This window comes from Triticum dicoccoides, chromosome 3A (genome assembly GCF_002162155.2).
Source record: "Triticum dicoccoides isolate Atlit2015 ecotype Zavitan chromosome 3A, WEW_v2.0, whole genome shotgun sequence".
Classification (NCBI taxonomy): Eukaryota; Viridiplantae; Streptophyta; class Magnoliopsida; order Poales; family Poaceae; genus Triticum; species Triticum dicoccoides.
In genome coordinates this window covers 111,405,600-111,421,874 of record NC_041384.1, presented here as the reverse complement: position 1 = coordinate 111,421,874, position 16,275 = coordinate 111,405,600, and positions in this window count along the sequence as shown.

Genomic DNA, 16,275 nt, shown 5'->3' with positions numbered 1-16,275 from the left:
ATAACCCGGACCATGAGAGCCAGATCCCGAGCCACCCCCGGCCCACGATTGTCTTCAAAGAGATTGGAATTTTTGTACTCCTTCATGATGAAGCAATCCATCCAGAGGTGGCCAGATGGTCTTTCTCGCGTCCCATGCCTTGGGCAGGGTTGATTTAACATCTCCTCAAGGTTAAAGCCCGACCCTTCGGGCCGTGGGGGCAGTTTACCTTTACGATACTGGCCATTATTCTGTGCGTTGGTATTAGCCACAAAGTCCAAACTATTATCAACTTTTTTCTAACCATTGCCTCCCTGATTTGGGTTATGCTGCTGCCCTTTGGTGCCGCTGCTCTTCTTTCCCTTTCCCAGCTTTTTGTCATCAGACTCGGGGTCCTTGGTACCATCAGAGTTAGCATACCTAACCAAAGCCGCCATGAGCATTCCCATGTCATTATAGTGGCGTTTGAGCCACCCTAATTTCTGTTTTAGGGGCGTGAAACGACATTTGTTCTCCAACATCAAGACTGCTGAATCGGCATTGATGCGATCCGACGAGTGCAGGATTGTTGAGACCCGGTGTACCCAATGGGTCATCGACTAACCTGTTCTTGGACACAGGAGGCTTAATCCACAATTGGCATGGGCTGCTTGCATGTATCCTTGAAATTCTGGATAAACTGGGCTTTTAACTCGGCCCATCCCGATGAAATTGGCAGGGAGCCCCTTTAACCAAGTGCGGGCCGTTCCCTCCAACATTAGGGGGAAATATTTAGCACACATAGCATCACTAACATCTAGCAAATCCGTGGCCATCTCATAACTCTCAATCCATGCTTCAGGAGGTAAATCGGCTGTATAGTTAGGCAACTTGCGAGGACCCTTGAAATCCTTGGGCAGACACTCATTACGTAGAGCCGGCACTAAACATGGCACACCCAAATTCCTGAAGGTTACTATCGGCATTCAGGGAATGGGGGTCCCCAGACTTGCTTGCCTTCGGCCCGCGGCGTGGCCAAGCAGCAGGCCGTACGGCTCATCTTCACCAACAAGGCACCCAAGACCCTCGCGAGGGGCCAAGCCTCGCGAGGCGGACGATGCAAGACCTCCTCTGGAGTGGCCTTGCTAGGCAGGCTCAAGAGGAGCGGAGATATCAAGGCAGGGCAAACCTCACGATGCTCTCGTGACGTAAGCCATGACGATCGACACCAGGCGGGCGCCAGCGCGCGCAGCGTCCTTGTTTCCCCTTTGGTGCAAAGGAGGCAAGCACAACCACGGAGTACCAAGGCCTCAGGCAAAGGTTGCCATTTCGGTACAACAAGACCAAGACCAGGCGGATGGCAAGGCAGAGGTCATCGTGGAGCCCAATACGGTGTCACGCCAGAGCCTTTCACAGGCGCAGACTACCTTTTGTCAGGATAGCTTGTACTAGTTGTCCCCCTTCAAATTAGCCTGCCATTGTTGGCACCCTTCTTGCTCAATATTTGGGAAGAGGACCGGGGCTTATATAAGTAGAGCTAGCCACCATAGTAGGGGAGAGATGTGATTAGACCCAGAGATACACACAAGTCCGAAAGCACAAGAATACCTCAACCTCGGGAGGCTGTTCTTCCTTTGTACTATTCATCATCAGCCCATGAGGCAATCCACCACCACCACACTGGAGTAGGGTATTCCACCACAATGGTGGCCCGAACCAGTATAAACCCCGTGTCTTTCTGTGTTGTGAGTTCATCGAGTTCGTCCACAAGATCTTAGCGAGCTAGAGCATAGATCGATAGGAGGGAAAGACTTCGCACGCACCCCATTGTTCGAACCTTAAGGGTTTGCCGGAACCCCACATCCGACATTTGGCGCGCCAGGTAGGGGTGTGCCAGAGCTCCTCTCCACAACCTGCGCCCCGCACCGCCGCACTTCGCTCCCATGGCAGGTGCCCCGCCACCCACCTCTGCGGCCGACACCAGCAACACAGAGTCTAGGTGCCGAGCCCTGGCCCCCGCCCTGCGGCGAGTGCAGTGGCCAACCAAGTCCAAGCCGAAGATGCCGCTGCGTTACGACGGCGCGACAGACCCGACGCCGTTCCTCCTAGCGTACGAGGAGGCCTTCCTCGAGGCCGGGGGCGACGACAAGATCATGGCCAACTGGTTCCCCATGGCCCTCGCCGGCGAGCCGCGCGCCTGGCTGCTCAACCTCCCGGGATCCACGGTGGCATCCTGGGTGGAACTCCATGACCTCTTCACCGCGCGCTATGCGTTGCCGGTGCACCACGCAGTCGTGGCACTGCTGGGTGGCTCTCAAGCACCACCTTCAGATCGCCACATCAAACCTTTCTTCCGTCAGATTGGGGCAGCCACCAGGCGCCCGGGGGCTCCGCCAGGTTGGGCCGTGCCGGAGGCCGACCTCACCTTCGGCTCGGAAGACCACCCCGACTCCACCGCCGGCTCCGGGGTGCTCCCGATGCTCTGCACGCCCACCATCTGCAACGTGGCCATTACCAAGACCCTCGTCGATGGCGGCGCTGGCCTAAACTTGCTCTCCATAGAAGCCTTCAGCCTTCTTCATGTGCCGCTCGAGTGGCTCGGCCTTAGCAAGCCCTTCATGGGCGTGGGTGGTGGAGCTGCCCACTCTCTGGGGAAGATCCGCCTCCCTGTCACCTTTGGCACGCGAGACAACTATCGCACCGAGCTGGTGAACTTTGACATTGCCCGCATTGGTGTCCCGTACAATGCCATCCTCGGGTACCCGGCTCTCGCTCAGTTCATGGAGGCTACTCACCCGGCCTACAACGTCATGAAGATGCCAGGGAGCAAGGGCGTCCTCACCATCAAGGGGGACACTAAGGAGGCCGTGACAGCGCTCAGGCTCGCCTTCAAGACCGCGGTAGCGGCACAGCCAGCCGGCGCCTGTGCGCCCGACGCCAAGGAGACCGCATCCACCAAGAAGAAGCAGTTGTTCACCCAAGACAAGGCGGAGACCAAGTAGGTGCCGGTCAACGAGGACGGGTCTTCAGGAGCCACCTTCACCATAGGATCCGGCCTTGACCCGGGACAAGAAGAAGCTTTGGTGAGGTTTTTGCACGCGAACAAGGAGATATTCGCGTGGGAGCCCAATCAACTGGTAGGGGTCCCGAGAAAGGTAATCCAGCATCATCTAAGGGTGTGCCCCAACGTACGCCCCGTGAAGCAGCGAGCAAGACGGCAGTCCACTAAGAAGCAGGCCTTCATCGTCCAAGAGACACGCAAGCTGGAGGCGGCAGGTACCATCTGAGAAGTTCAATACCCCGAATGGCTGGTGAGGGAGTCGTGGATTAGAGGGTATCTGGACGGCCGGATTATATCCTTTGGCCGGACTGTTGTACTATGAAGATACAAGATTGAAGACTTCGTCCCGTGTCTGGATGGGACTCTCCTTGGCGTGGAAGGCAATCTTGGCAATACGAATATGTAGATCTCCTTCCTTGTAACCGACTCTGTGTAACCCTAGCCCCCTCCGATGCCTATATAAACCGGAGGGTTTTAGTCCGTAGGACAACAGACAATCATACCATAGGCTAGCTTCTATGGTTTAGCCTCTCCGATGTCGTGGTAGATCAACTCTTGTACTACTCATATTATCAAGAACAATCAAGCAGGACGTAGGGTTTTACCTCCATCAAGAGGGCCCGAACCTGGGTTAAACATCGTGTCCCCTGCCTCCTGTTACCATCCGCCTTAGACGCACAGTTCGGGACACCCTCCCCGAGATCCGCCGGTTTTGACACCGACATTGGGTCTTTCATTGAGAGTTCCTCTGTGTCGTCACCGTTAGGCTTGATGGCTCCTTCGATCATCGATAGCGATGCAGTCCAGGGTGAGACTTTTCTCCCCGGGTAGATCTTTGTATTCGGCGGCTTCGCACTGCGGGCCAACTTGCTTGGCCATCTGGAGAAGATCGAGAGTTATGCCCCTGGCCACCAGGTCAGGTTGGGAAGCTTAAACTACACGGCCGACATCCGCAGAGACTTGATCTTCGACGGATTTGAGCCCCTGCCGAGTGCGCCGCACGGTCACGATGAGCATGATTTAGCTCTACCATCGGACAGTGTTTAGGAGACCACACCAGCAACCGCTCCGACCCTCAATTCGGAGCCAATTGCGCCATCCATGGACGGGTGGATAGACCCCGCCACGAAGGCCGGATTCTCAGCGGCGATCGAGCGGAATATCGACCTTACCCTTCACGGGATCCGTGACGGACTGCCGGATTCTTCCACGGCCACAGACTCTGAACCGCCTGCGCCCGTGCCTATCGAATCTGACTAGGCACCGATATCTTTCAGCACTCGCCCTTCGGCGACATACTGAACTCATTAAGGTCTCTCTCCCTGTCAGGAGAGTCCTGGCTGAACTATGTTCGGCAGGATTGGGATGCGGATGACGAAGAAATTCGCCGCCCACCCACCACCCACTTAGTAGCCACTGTCGACAATCTGACCGACATGCTCGACTTCGACTCCGAAGACATCGACGGTATGGACGACGATGCGGGACACTGGACAGCCACCTCATCATATGATATATACATGGTGGACACATCCAAAGAAGGCAATGGCGACGAGACAGCAGAGGATGACCCCTCCAAGAAGCAACCCAAGCACCGACGTCAGCGGTGCCGCTCTAAGTCTCGCCAAAGCAAAAGCTGTGACACTGGCACTGGAGATAATAGCACTCCAGACAGTGCCGAAGACGACAACAATCCCCTTTAGCAAGATTTAGAGCAGGAGGATGGAGAAGCCATCCCTCTTGAGAGAGCGGCAGATGGAGAGGCGGAGGATGATAATTACATGCCTCCCTCCAAAGACGAGGCAAGCCTCGACGATGACGAATTTGTCGTGCCTGAGGATCCCGTCGAGCAAGAGCGCTTCAAGCACCGGCTTATAGCCACGGCAAATAGCCTTAAGAAAAAGCAGCAGCAGCTTCAAGCTGATCAAGATTTGCTAGCTGACAGATGGACTGAAGTCCTTGCGGCCAAGGAATATGAACTCGAACGCCCCTCCAAGAGTTACCCAAAGCACAGGTTGCTACCCCAACTGGAGGAGGAAGCATTAAAACCTACATCTCCAGCATATGACGCAGCTGATCGGCCACCTTATGGCCATGACAGAGAGGCATTTCAGCCAAAAGCCCAACCCGCACCCCGACGCCACTCAAATAAAAATGTCAAAGCACGGGGAAACACGCTAGACCTGCGAGACGTATTGGAGGACAAAGCAAGACACGCAAGATTGATCTACGGATCACGAGGGCGTGCCACTACGCGGGACAATAACTGTCACGCTGAATACAGTAAAAGTAAATCCGGCTGGGCCAAACACGGCAGACAAGACCCATTTGAGCTGCGTCGCGACATAGCCCAGTATAGAGGCGCCGCACACCCCCTATGCTTCACAGATGAAGTAATGAATCACCAAATCCCAGAGGGTTTCAAACCCGTAAATATCGAATCATACGATTACACAACAGATCCTGCGGTATGGATCGAGGACTTCCTCCTGCACATCCACATGGCCCGCAGTGATGATCTACACGCCATCAAATACCTCCCACTTAAACTCAAAGGACCAGCTCGGCATTGGCTCAACAGCCTGCCAGCAGAATCCATTGGTTGTTGGGAAGATCTGGAAGCCACATTCCTCGACAACTTCCAGGGCATTTATGTGCGACCACCAGATGCCGATGACTTGAGCCACATAATTCAGCAGCCAGAGGAATCGGCCAGGCAATTATGGACACGGTTCCTGACAAAGAAAAATCAAATCGTTGACTGTCCGGATGCAGAGGCCCTAGCAGCTTTTAAGCATAACATCCGTGATGAATGGCTTGCCCGGCACCTTGGCCAGGAAAAGCCGAAATCCATGGCAGCCCACACGACACTTTTGACCCGCTTTTGCGCGGGAGAAGACAGCTGGCTGGCTTGCAACAATAACATATCAAAGAACCGCGGTACTTCAGATACCAAGGATAGCAATGGCGGGTCGCGTCACAACAAACATAAGCGCCGCGTCAATAGCGACAATACCGAGGATACAGCAGTCAATGCCGGTTTTAGAGGCTCTAAACCCGGTCAGCGGAAAAAGCCATTCAAAAGAAGCACTCCGGGCCCATCCAGTTTGGACCGTATACTCGATCGCTCATGCCAAATACATGGCACCCCCGACAAGCTAGCCAACCACACCAACAGGGAATGTTGGGTGTTCAAGCAGGCCGGCAAGTTAAGCGCCGAAGACAAAGATAAGAGGCTACATAGAGATGACGAGGAGGAGCCCCGGCAGCCGAACACCGGAGGGCAGAAGAGGTTCCCCCCACAAGTGCGGACGGTGAACATGATATACGCAACCCACATCCCCAAGAGGGAGCGGAAGCGTGCGTTAAGGGATGTATACGCGTTGGAGCCAGTCGCCCCAAAGTTCAACCCATGGTCCTCCTGTCTGATCACCTTCGATCGCAGGGACCATCCCACTAGTATCCGTCATGGCAGATTCGCCGCACTGGTCCTAGACCCAATCATCGACGGATTTCACCTCACTCGAGTCCTCATGGACAGCGGCAGCAGCCTGAACTTGCTTTATCAGGACACAGTGTGCAAAACGGGTCTAGACCCCTCAAGGATCAAACCCACAAAAACGACCTTCAAAGGCGTCATACCAGGTGTAGAGGCCCATTGCACAGGCTCAGTCACACTGGAAGTGGTCTTCGGATCCCCGAATAACTTCCGAAGTGAGGATTTAATCTTCGATATAGTCCCGTTCCGCAGCGGCTATGATGCACTGCTCGGACGAACCACATTTGCAAGATTCAACGCGGTACCGCACTATGCATATCTCAAGCTCAAGATGCCAGGACCTCGGGGGGTCATCACAGTCAATGGAAACATAGAGCGCTCTCTCCGCACGGAGGAGCACACTGCGGCCCTCGCAGCAGAAGCGCAAAGCAGCCTCTTAAGGCAATCCACCAGTTCGGCGATGAAAGACCCTGAGACCTTCAAGCGTGCCCGGAGTAATCGGCAACAAAACCGCCTGGCACGTTCCGAGCTCACATAGCAATGCGGCCCCACCCCAGTCCCAGCCAAACGGCAAAATCCGTGCCACGCGGACATAATTACGCATTAAAAATACCATGGGCACATGTGGGGAGGGGGGGCACGACTACGGCATGCCCCAAGACGTGGCTCAACCGCACTAGGGGCTTCCCGCTTTGTTATTTTTCTCTCTTTCAGGACTTTAATCTCTGGAAACCCCGTCCGGCAGTACGATTGTCGGACACACGATGCAACAACCAAGGAGGCAGAAAGCTACGTCGCACCATGGAACTCCCAGGTGGTCTCTGATAACGAGTGAAATACCTGCTTTAAATACCATTCCTCAGCTTCCCCTTGGAGGGGACATGTCAAATAGCCCTACTGTTTGCTTATCGCACTACTTGTATCATTCTGCTTCGACGCACCTTTTTGAATAAACAATGCATAGCACTAGACTATTACTGCATTCTCTATTCTTCCTTTATATATATATATATATATATATATATATATATATATATATATATATGTTCATTCATGACATTCAGCACCCGTACACTCTGGTACGGCCAATACGCCAGGGGCTCAAGCATACCCCATAATACGGCGTGAGAAGTCCGAACACTTTCGACAGTGCGGCACCCCAAACTTATAGCATTATATGCATCGGCTCTGAATCATGTCTTGGGTCAATAGTTGGGTTTGCCCGGCTCCCATGTTTTGGTACCTTACGTTCCGCTATATCGGCTAAGGTAGCACTGGGAGAACTACTGCGATTGGGCCCCGGTTCATCTGGGCTAAGCACCTTAGTAGAGAAAGCTAAAACTGACTGTCATGATAAGGCGAGAGCCGGTAGCTGTTCGAGAGGTCTCGAGTCCCTAAAGACTTATGCCGCTTAGAGCGAGGAGTCGACTTTGTCCGGCTTAAGGCGTGTATAGCGCCCCGTATTCGGCCTTCCGAATACTAGGGGCTTTGCCAAAATTTAAAATTGTAGACTTCTATGGCTAAGTGAGAGTGATAAAGCATTATAGTTCGATTGCCTTGTTCGTTGCGCTGAGCACCTCCCTCGAAGGGCCCAACAATAGGAACAAGAGTGCTCAGATTCATCCCGAACACCCCAGCACTCGTGGCATGGGGGAAGAAGCCGACGACTAGCCATCTCTCAGATTTAATAAACACCCGCACAGAAGGTAATATTTTAAATTCAAACAAGCGTTGCATAGCGCATATGAACAAGTTTTTATAATACAGGATCACACGAGCGAGTTCATTCAAATATTACATCCTTCACACACTCGTCCGCCACAAGATGGGCACCCTTCAGGACACCCTCATAATACATTTCGGGGTGGCGATGCTCCTTGCCCTGCGGCGGCCCCTCCTTCACCAGCTTCTCGGCGTCCATCTTGGCCCAGTGCACCTTTGCACAGGCAAAAACCCGGCGGGCACCTTCGACACAGACGGACCACTTGATGACTTCCAGCCATGGGCAGGCATCCACAAGCTGCCTCACCAGGCCGAAGTAGCTGTTGGGAAGGGAATCGCCAGGCCACATCCGGACTATAAGGCCCCTCATGGCCTGTTCGGCCGCCTTGTGCAGTTTGACCAGTTGCTTTAGCTAGTCGCTCATAGGCATCGGGTGTTCGGTCCCAGAATACTGAGACCAGAACAACTTCTTCATCGAGCTTCCCTCCTCGGCCTGGTAATACTTCGCGGCATCCGACACACTATGGGGCAAATCTACGAATGCTCCTGGAGAGCTCCAGACTCGGGTAAGTAACAAGTAATTTACTTTCACATGCTTGCTTTGCATATTGAATGCCTTGCCCGCCACTATCTTCCTCATCGCCTCAATTTCCTGGAGGGCCTTTTGGGCTTCAGCCTTGGCATGCTTTGTGCTCTCGAGGGCCGCGACAAGCTCAGACTCTCGCGTCTTCGAGTCAAGCTCCAAAGTCTTGTGCTTCTTCACGAGAGCCTGGAGCTCTTGCTGCACCTCGCCCACCCATGCCTCTTGTTTCTCCTGCTCGGTGCACTCCTTGGCCGCTTTGTTTTCGGCCTCGGACAACGATTGCTTCAGGGTCGCCACTTCGGTCGTGGCCCCTGGCACATTCATGATGATCTTGTAAGTTCGCAACCACATTTCCTTTTTTATATAGACAAGGTATTACTTACCTTTGTTCTCCTCGAGCTGCCTCTTGGCAAGGCCGAGCTCTTTCTCGGACCGCTCGAGTTCCTGCTTCAGTGCGGCAACCTCCGCAGTCAGTGCGGCAGAGGTCAGCAGCGAAGCCTGCATACGCATACAGACATACTTATATTAGACTCCTGCAGATATTATTGATCCTCTATTCGGCTTTTCTTTGTGAACACCAAACAGAGCATCAGGGGCTACTGTCTATGCGGTAATATTTTTCCTATATTTTAAATACCTACCTCAAAGCCTGTTAGAAGGCTGGCACAGGCTTCAGTCAGTCCGCTCTTGGCGGACTGAACCTTCTTGATCACCGCACTCATGATAGTGCGGTGCTCTTCGTCGATGGAAGCACCGCGAAGCGCTCCCAGCAGGTCGTCCGGTGCCTCTGGTTGGACAGAGGTCACCGGTACGGACGGCTTGCCCCTCTTGGAAGGGGGCCGCCTGCCCGAGTCCGGAACCACTGGAGGTTCGGCATGGTGTTCGGCTGAGGGCCGGACTTGGAGCCCTTGGGAGCCTTACTCCCTTTGCTCCTGGAGTCCGGAAGGTCGCCTAGAGGCGCCTTCGGGACTGTCTCACCCCGGCTCGGTGCCCCTTGAGACAATACCTCGGCATTGTCCGTAGGGCAAGGAGAGGGGGCGGATGGAAGCGGATCGCTATCCATATCCGACGAGTCCAAGGAACCGTCCGACGAAGATATGTCGATACGGGCTCGGGGCGGACTGCATGATCATATTCTATGTTAGGGGAAGCAGTGCAACAAAAGTATGCTATGAATTACTCTGGTATCCGAATTCTTACGACTTTGCCAGGGGCTTGGCCCTGAGTAACCACTTGTCTTCGCCGTCGGCGGCGGTGGTGGAACAGTCCGAAGGAGAGTCCTTCCCTTATTGGACCCTTCGGCCTCCCCGGTTGGGGCGGCCTTCCTTTTCTTGTCTCCCCTGGCTGGAGGGGGAGAGTCTCCATCTTCCTCCTCCTCATTTTCACGTGAGGAGTCCGTCTTGGAGTTATCGGACGATGAGTCCGATACCACCTGGCGCCGGGAACTCTTTCGGGTTCCCTTGGCCTTCTTCTTGGTCTTCTCCGGCACCTCATAAGGAGCCGGAGTCCGCATCTCCGTCAGGAGAGCGTCCGCAGGGTCTTAGGGCAGAGGGGCCTGACAGCTAATCTGCTCTGATGTCTCCACCCAGTCCTGTCAAAGGCATGGGAGCTCAGACCCCACACATGGTTAAGCTATGGGAAATAAATACCCTACCAGATGTACAGAACTTACCGGATTCGCAGGGCACTTCGCACTTAGCCCGGGGTCCTCGGTAAGAGAAGGAGGGACCTCGGCTCCCTTGAACAGCACCTTCCAGACGTCCTTATGTGTCATGTCGTAGAGCTCGCATAGAGTCTGGTGCTGGGCCAGGTCGAACTCCCATAAGTTGAAAGCCCGTTGTTGACAGAGAAGGATCCGGCGGAAGAGCATGACCTGGACTATGTTGACAAGCTTAAGTTTCTTTCTTGTCATGTTCTGGATACACTTCTGGAGTTCGTCCAGCTCCACCGATGAGCCCCAGGACAGGCCCTTCTCCTTCCAGGAAGTGAGCCGCATGGGGATTCCGGATCGAAACTCGAGGGTCGCCACCCAGTTGGTGTCGCGTGGCTCGGTGATGTAGAACCACCCCGATTTCCACCCCTTTATGGTCTCCACGAAGGAGCCCTCGAGCCATGTAACGTTGGGCATTTTTCCCACCATGGCTCCGCCGCATTCTGCTTGTTGGCCGCCTACTACCTTCGGCTTGGTATTGAAGGTCTTCAGCCACAGGCCGAAGTGAGGCCTACTGCGGAGGAAAGCCTCGCACATGACGATGAACGCCGAGATGTTGAGGATGAAATTCGGGGCCAGATCATGCAAGTCCAGCCCGTAATAGAACATGAGGCCGCGGACGAATGGATGGAGGGGAAACCCCAGTCCGCAGATGAAGTGGGGGAGGAAAACCACCCTTTCGTTAGGTTTCGGGGTAGGGACGATCTGCCCCGCGGCTGGCAGCCGGTGCGCGATATCCGTGGCTAAGTATCCGGCTCCACGTAGCTTTTTGATGTGTCCCTCCGTGACGGAGGAGGCCATCCACTTGCCTCCCGCTCCGGACATATTTGGAGAGAGTTGAGGAGAAGGATGTGGACTTGGGCGCTGGAGCTCGAGTGCGCAAGAATGGATGAGCAAGGAGGAGGAAGGCGTGGGTAGAAAAAAGTAAAACCTTATCCCTTTATAAGGGCGGACGAAACTATGCGCCCCACCAGCCTGGTAAAACTCTCTTGTCCCCCAAGCGCTGTAATTGATGGCGCGGTTGGGTTACCCACGTCTGTATTGATGGGAATCCCGTAATGAGGGGACACGATCTCTGCTTCGACAAGACGTGCCAAGGAAACCGCCTCGCGAAACACGCTGAGATAGGTTATGAAAAACGATTCGAATAAAGACCTGACTGTGGTGTGATGTCACGCTACGGGGTACGTCAGCAGATTCGATTTGTGTAAATATTATTCCCTCTACGGTGGTATGTGGAACTTATTTTGCAAAGCCGGACACAATCCTCGTGTTCAAAATCTTCTATGAAGTATTCGGAGGAGGAACCCGCCTTGCAATGCCGAAGACAATCTACGCGCCGGACTCATCGTCATTGAAGCCTGGTTCAGGGGCTATTGAGGGAGTCCTTGATTAGGGGGTATCCGGATGGCCGGATTATATCCTTTGGCCGGACTGTTGGACTATGAAGATACAAGATTGAAGACTTCGTCCCGTGTCCGGATGGGACTCTCCTTGGCGTGGAAGGCAAGCTTGGCAATATGGATATGTAGATCTCCTTCCTTGTAACCGACTCTGTGTAACCCTAGCCCCCTCCGGTGCCTATATAAACCAGAGGGTTTTAGTCTGTAGGACAACAGACAATCATACCATAGGCTAGCTTCTAGGGTTTAGCCTCTCCGATCTCGTGGTAGATCAACTCTTGTACTACTCATATTATCAAGAACAATCAAGCAGGACGTAGGGTTTTACCTCCATCAAGAGGGCCCGAACCTGGGTTAAACATCGTGTCCCCTGCCTCCTGTTACCATCCACCCTAGACGCACAGTTCGGGACCCCCTACCCGAGATCCGCCGGTTTTGACACCGACAGCTAGCGAACCCCGTCGTAGTACCAAAGAAAGGTGGGAAGGAATGGATGTGCGTCGACTTCACCAACCTCAACAAAGCCTGCCCCCAAGATCCGTTCCCCCTTCCGCGCATCGATCAAATCGCCGACTCCACTGCCAAGTGCGATTTGTTGTGTTTCCTAGATGCGTTCTCTGGATACCATTAGATCAAGATGGCGGTGGAGGATGTGGAGAAGACGGCCTTCTTGACACCATGTGGGGTGTACTGCTACACCTGCATGCCTTTCGGCCTTCGCAACGCGGGCGCAACCTTTCAGCGGTTGATGCACATCGCCTTGGGGCGGCAGCTCGGCAGGAACACAGAGGCCTACGTTGATGACATAGTGGTCTAATCTCGCGAGGCGAGGACATTGATTCAAGACTTGGAGGAGACCTTTGAGAGTTTGCGCCGGGTGAACTTGAGGCTTAACCCGGAGAAGTGCATGTTTCGCGTCCCCTCTGGCAAGCTGCTAGGGTTTCTCGTTGTCGGCATTCTGGGAATGGGGGTCCCCAGACTTGCCTGCCTGCGGCCTGCGGTGTGGCTTAAGGGGGGGCCCAGCACGGCCCGTCTTCACCAACACAAACCCAAGACCCTCGCGAGGGGCCAAGCATCGCGGGGCGGACGACGCGGAGCTTCCTCAGGCACGACCTCGTCAGGCTGGCTCACGAGGAGGCGGAGAGATCAAGGCGGGGTACCTCACGAGGTGCCCGTGACGCAAGCCATGACGACTCAGGGCGCCAGGCGGGTGCCAGCCCGCGCAGCGTCCTCCTTTCCTCTTTGGTGCAAAGGGGGCAAGCGCAGCCGCGAAGTACCGAGGCATCGGGCAAAGGTTGCCATTTCGGTGCAACGAGACCAAGACCAGGAGGACTACGAGACGAAGGTCACCGTGGAGCCCAAGACGACGTCATCACCAGAGCTTTGCGCAGGCGAAGACTACTTTTGTCAGGATAGCTGATACTTGCTGTCCCCCTTTAAATTAGCCCGCCATTGTTGGCTCCCTTCCCGCCCGATATTTGGGAAGAGGACCAGGGCCTCTATAAATAGGACCAGCCACCCACATAGCAAGAGGAGGTCGGAAGGGAGAGAGGAAGGTCGGAAGTGAGAGAAAGAGAGAGGAAGAGATAGAGAGGAAAAGATGACTGAACTCTTCTCAGTAGTTCATCCCCCCAGCCAAGAACAGACCCTCGCGAGGCTGTTCTTCCTTGTATTGTTCATCATCATCAGCCCAAGAGGCAATCCACCACACCACACACTGGAGTAGGGTATTACACCACAACGGTGGCCCGAACCAGTATAAACCCTATGTCTCTTGTGTTGTTCTTTCCTTAGTTTTAGATCCTAGCATGGCGGAGGGGTGCAGGTAGGTAGGAGGCGAAATCTCCACGCGCACCCCAGTGTTCGAACCTCAAGGGTCTGCCAGATTCGTCTTCCACCACCCCGTTCTCCTCCGACTATCATGCCCATGTCTGACGCTTGTCAGGCCCGCGCCGAGCGCCGGGCCGCACTCGCTTCCCGTGTCGCCCAGACGGCCCATGTCGACGGGCATCCACGCCGTTCCCCATTACCTGCCGTCAATGCCGCCACTGGCCCGGCGGGGGACGAGCGGCAAGCATCGTCCCAGCATCCGTCCGTGCGGCAAGACAGCCGCACCGCAACTCCCTCGCTCACCCCAGCTGGTTCTTCGTCCCGCGCACTCCGTGCGCCCATGGAGGCTCGAGCTGCACTCATCGTGGCAAATGAGCTCCTGCGCTACCATCCCGTCGACGACGTTTATGAAGAATGGCTCGACCGCGTCGCCGAGCTCGTCCGCGCCGCGGGGGGCTCTCCTGCGTCGTCCGTTCCACCGCACTGCATCCCGCCCCGCGCGGGCGATGAGGCTCCGGCGGCGCCCCGGCTGCCTCCTCCTCAAGAAGACGCCATGGCTCCAAGGTGTGTGGCCCCTGGGCGGAACCCGCTCCGTCAGGCGCCAGCGCGGCAAGAGCAGAGCTTCCAGGAAGTCCCTCGCCCGCAAGAAGCTGCCCGGGCGCTCCCTGCTCCAGCACGTCGCGACCATGCTCCTGCTCCCGCGCGTCAAGACCCCGCGCTGCTCCCAGCTGCAGCACGTGGGGACATGCAAGACCAAGCTCCCCGTCACCCAAGGCCTCCCGTGGCCACAGCAGGCTGCCGCGCCTTCACCACCGAGCTACGCAGCGTCGCGTGGCCCGGCAAGTTCAAGCCAGACTTGCCTCCTCGCTACGACGGCACGGCTGACCCTGCAGAGTTCCTCCAGCTCTACAAGCTGGGCATCGAAGCTGCCAACGGAGACGAGAAGGTCATGGCGAACTGGTTCCCCATGGCACTCAAGGACGGGGCCCGCACCTGGCTCCTGAACCTGGCTCCAGGCACAATCTCCTCCTGGGACGAGATGCGCACCCGCTTCATAGCCAACTTCCAAGGCACTCGCGACCGGCCACCCGCCGTGAGCGACATGCGCCGCATCAAGCAACAGCCTGGGGAAACCCTACAGAAGTACATCCAGTGCTTCAACAATGCACGCCTCAAGATTCCTAAGGTGACTGAGGAGGCCATCATCTCGGCCTTCTCCTACGGCGTGCGCGACGTCAAGATGAAGGAGGAGCTGGCGATGCATGAAGACCTGTGCACTTCCTTGGAGCTGTTCAACTTGGCAACCAAGTGCGCCAGGGCCGAGGAGGGGCATCTCTCCCTCCTCGAGCTGCCTGCCGCAGACCCAGAAGAGAAGAAACCCAAGGCCAAGGATGTGAAGCGCAAGGGGGCTGCCGTGCTCGCAGCGGAACCAGACACCAAGCGGGGCAGAGATCAGCCCGAACCTTCCAAGGGCAGCCGGTACTGTGTGTATCACGACCTCCACACCCACAACACCAACGAATGTCAAGAACTCCGAGCCGTGCGAAAAGGAAGGATCGGCCGTCACCCCGACCGCGGTGACCAGGGCTACGGTCGAGGAGGAGGAAAGAACGCAGGATGCTGGGAAGACCGTGGCCCGCGCCAAGGGTGGCGCGACCAACCTCGCGAGGATCGCTGGCAAGACCCACCTCGCAAGAGAGGATGGAGGGATCAGCCTCGCGAGGGAGACTGGAGGGATCAGCCTTGCGAGGATCGCCCGCAAGGCAACGCAGACCTCCCACCGCTGCCGCCGCAGCCAAGGAGAAACGAGGACCGCCACCAGGACGAGGAGGCTGGGGGCTTCCAGGAGCCGCGCGCGATCGCCTGCATCTTGGGCGGAGCACAAGCCCCCGCCTCTCAGCGCATCTTCAAGCAGTTCGCCCGCGAAGTGAACGCAGTCCTCCCCAGGCTCGAAGCCACGCGCCCTCTCAGCTCAGCAGATCAGCTCAAGTGTGCGGCTACAGCCGGAGTTCTCCCGATGCTTTGCTCCCCGATCGTCAGCAATGTGGTGGTCACCAAGACCCTTATTGATGGCGGGGCAGGGCTCAACGTCCTGTCCGTGGAGACATTCAACAACCTCCAAGTGCCCTACAGCCAGCTTGAGCCAACCAAGCCTTTCTCCGGTATCACCGACGGCTCCACGGTCCCGATTGGGCAGGTCCGCCTCCCTGTCACCTTCGGGGCACGCGACAACTACCGCACCGAGCTCATCGACTTCGACGTCGCCCACATACGCCTACCATACAACACCATCCTTGGGTACCCAGCGCTGGCCAAGTTCATGGCCGTAACTCACCATGGCTACAACGTCCTCAAGATGCCAGGAAGCGGCGGAGTCATCACGGTGCCCTGTGAAGAGAAGGACGCAGTGTGTTCCCTGGAACGAGCCTTTCAGGCCGCGTCACTGGAAGACCCGGATCGTGGAAGCAGGAGGCCTCCCGAGACCGCCCCTAAGAAGAAGAAGACATC